The sequence below is a fragment of the Acinonyx jubatus genome, chromosome B1 (assembly GCF_027475565.1).
Source record: "Acinonyx jubatus isolate Ajub_Pintada_27869175 chromosome B1, VMU_Ajub_asm_v1.0, whole genome shotgun sequence".
Taxonomy (NCBI): Eukaryota; Metazoa; Chordata; class Mammalia; order Carnivora; family Felidae; genus Acinonyx; species Acinonyx jubatus.
Window position 1 is genome coordinate 63,378,886 of NC_069382.1, and position 3,962 is coordinate 63,382,847.

Consider the following 3,962-nt stretch of genomic DNA (forward strand, 5'->3'; position numbering starts at 1 on the left):
GACATTGTCTTTATTAAAATTGTTTTTGCTTTTTTTGTGTAGTCTCTTTTGTGTCTCTCTTCAAGCTTAAATTTTTTTTTATTTTTGACTCATGGTTTCCCTCTCATGATGTTCCCACAACATCCTATTTCTGCTTACTAATGAAACATTTCTACCCCGTGGTATAACCAATGATGTCCCAGTCTCCTTCCTCTGCTTCTTGAAGCTTCTTGGAGGCAGGAGCTATTTTACATGACTGCCCCCAGTGCATTAACACAGTGCCACGTACTTAGAAGTTTTTCAAAAAAATTTTCTTAAACAGATGAATGTATAATGACTAAATTGCGTTCCTTCTCATTTATGACCACATGGACTTTACATCTTGACATTTTTGTCCTCCTAAACTCATATTTATTGAAGAGATGTTTTCTCTTTTATTATGTTATTTCCCTTCTAAACTAAGCAAAAATGACATTTTAGATTCTAGGAACTTGCATGTTTCGTCCTGTAAGTCAAACACATGTCAAACTTTTTACATTGAACGTACACATGAATGCAAATTCTAGCCTAGGAAAGACTTTTAGTTAACAAAGAGAAATTCTAAAACTAATTTTTAATGTTTTGGTAATGTAATGATACTGGAAAATATCATCTTTCCTTACCAAAACCTGGGATCTTTAACGTTTTTCTGCCTTGGGGGACTAATGGGAAATTTTGTCTTTCTCCACTTAGGTGCTATGGAAACAAATTGCTACCTGAGAACAGTCTTAATATGTAGGTGCATCTTTGTTGAAATGGCCATTTCTAAGATTCTCATTCAGCTGTGTAGGCTGCTGATTCCTTATCTTTACATAAATAATGAAGTGAATATAAAAGTCTTCTCTTGTATGCATAGATGTCAGTGACTTAATGGTAAAGTCTAGGGTCAACAACAGATCCAGAGTGATTCAGGAAGAATAAAGAGTATGCCTTCTAAACACATATTATGGAACCACTGGGTTTTCTTAAGCCCAAGAACAAAAATCAACTGTTTTAGTACAAGAGCATAATTATAATGTAGCTTGTATAAATTTGGAGTAAAATGATAATAGCTAGAATTTTTAAGCACGCAGCATGTTCCAAGTACTATGTCAAGTATTTACCTGTGAGGATGCGTGGCCAATATGACCACATAAGAGGAAACTGAAGCTCAGGTTGTAAAATTTGAGCCCCATGCTGAATGACAGGTGGAGTCAGAATCAAACCAACATCTGTCTAAACTAAGCGCTACTACACTAAGGAATGAACTGAGCCTATGACAGAGTTTTAGAAAATAATTTGTTTTGTTTTCATTACAAGTTAAATTGTTAGGGCCTAACATTACCACTCACCTTTCTGACTTCAGCTACAGAAAAGAATGAGGTGAAGACAAGTTGAGAAAAAATGGCCATTAGGATCATATGTAGTCATAATTCCCTTCTGAATTAGAGATTTATACTTAAAAATGCAATTTGATTTTTCATATTAGTTTTATTTCTTTATAGTTAGCTGGGTATTCTCAACCCTTTTCTATTCCACAAATTTCCAAGGAAATATAAATCCATGTTCTATTATAATTTCAAAACTTGACAGCCAAATAAGTATATATTTTGACAATGAAACTACCCCACACACAGTAAAAGTAGTAGAAAGAAGCAAATTTAAGCTGGAGTTCTGGGGCTAACTGGCCTTGTTCCCTTATTGCAAAAAATGTGAGTTTATGGGCACTGGTAGATCTTTCCTTACAGCCGGGATTGCTTTTTCTCAGCAATCAATTGTTCTATAGTTTCTTGGTGAGATGTGATCTCTTTCACAATCTCATTTTCTTCATTTACTCATCCCCATGGCCCAGCAAACAGCATGTTGAGCATAAGAGTCTGAACCCATGAGAATAAGAGCCTTGCTTCCTAGGGAAAATTGATAATTTTCACAAATTAATGATTCCTTTAATATATCGTGTGTAAGTATGTGTGCACATGCAACACATCGTATGAGAATGAATATATATTCTACAATACATTTATTTTCATTGCTATTCATTTCTTGATTTCTTCTAAAACTATCATCTATATAGCACTTTCACAAACCACAAAGTAGTACTATGGCTTTCCTCATTTCACAGACAAGGAAACTGAGGCATAAAGAGGTTATATAACTTACCCAGTATCACTCAACTAGTATTGTTTTTTTTTGTTGACAATTTTTCTTCAGCTTCTTCACCTCTCCCAGCCTTCATAGAACTGAAGAGTTAGGGCCTTGCTCTGGATGAGGCTTTGGCTTAAGGCAATGTGGCTGGTTTAATCTTCTATCCAACCCACCTGAATTTTATATCAGCAATAAAGCTGTTTCTTATTCATGTTTTTGCTGGAGTAGTACTTTTAATTTCTTTCAAGAACCTTTCCTGTGCATTCACAACTTGGCCAACTGGTACAAGAAGCCTAGCTTTTGGCTTATCTTGGCTTTTGACATGCCTTCTCATTAAGCTTAATCATTTGTAGCTTTTGATTTAAAGTGAAAGACATACGACTCTTCCACTTGTACACTTAGAAGCCATTGTAGGGTTATTAATTGTCTTAGTTTCAATATTGTTGTGTTTCAGAGAATAGGGAGTTCAGAGGAGAAAAAGAGAGACAGGAACAGCTAGTCAGTGAAACAGAATACACACAACATGTGTTGATTAAGTTCTCCATCTCATATGGGCACAGTTTCCTGGTGCCCCCAAAGAATTACAATAGTAACATCAAAGTTTACCGATCACAAATCATCACAACAGATGTAATAATTACAGGGACATCTGGGTGGCTCAGTCAGTGGAGCCTCCAGCTCTTAATTTCGGCTTGGGTCATGATCCCACGGTTGTGCAATTGAGCCCTGTGTTGGGCTGCACACTGAGCATGGAGCCTGCTGGGGTCTCTCTCTCTCTCTCCCCTTCTGCCCCTCTACTCATGCTCTCTCTCTCTCTCTCTCTCTCTCTCAAATAAAAGAAATAAAATAAAAACTTTTAAAAAAAGGACAAAGTTTGAGATATTGTGAGAATTGGCAAAATGCAACATAGGGACATGAAGTGAGCAAATGCTATTGGAAAAATGGCACCAAGACTTCTCAACACAGGGTTGCCACAAAACTTCAATTTGTAAAAAAAAAACAATGTCTCTGAAGCACAATAAATAAAGTGTAATAAAACTAGGTATGCCTCAGGGGCGCCTGGGTGGCGCAGTCGGTTAAGCGCCCGACTTCAGCCAGGTCACGATCTTGCGGTCCGGGAGTTCGAGCCCCGCGTCAGGCTCTGGGCTGATGGCTCAGAGCCTGGAGCCTGTTTCTGATTCTCTGTCTCCCTCTCTCTCTGACCCTCCCCCGTTCATGCTCTGTCTCTCCCTGTCCCAAAAATAAATAAACGTTGAAAAAAAAAAACTAGGTATGCCTCTATCTGGAAAAGGCAAAACTTTGGAGACAGTAAAAAGATCAGTAGTTGCCAGGGTTTAGGGTGGAGAGGGATGTAGAGGCAGAGCACAGTGAATTGTTCGAGCAGTGAAACTACTCTGTATAATTCTATATTGATGGATATGTGTCATTATGTATTTGTCCAAACCCATAAAATGTACAATACTGAAAGTGAGCCCTCATGTAAATTACGGACTTTGGATGATGATATTGTGTTAATGTAGACCCTTTGTAACAAATATACTGCTTTTTTTTCTGGGATTTTGATAGTGAGGGGAGATTGTGAGTATGTAGGTCAAGGAGTATATGGGTAATTTCTATACCTTTCACTAAATCACTTAATTTAGACACTGGTCTAAAAATTAAAGTCTTTTAAAAAAAAGTAAGAAGAAAAAAAAACTTCATACTTTTTAGCAGTCACTTCTCATTCCTTTATCATTCCTCCCCCTGGCAACTACAAGTCCAATTTTTGTCTCTATGAATTTGACAATTCTAGGCATTTTATTAGGTGGGATTTTCCAATA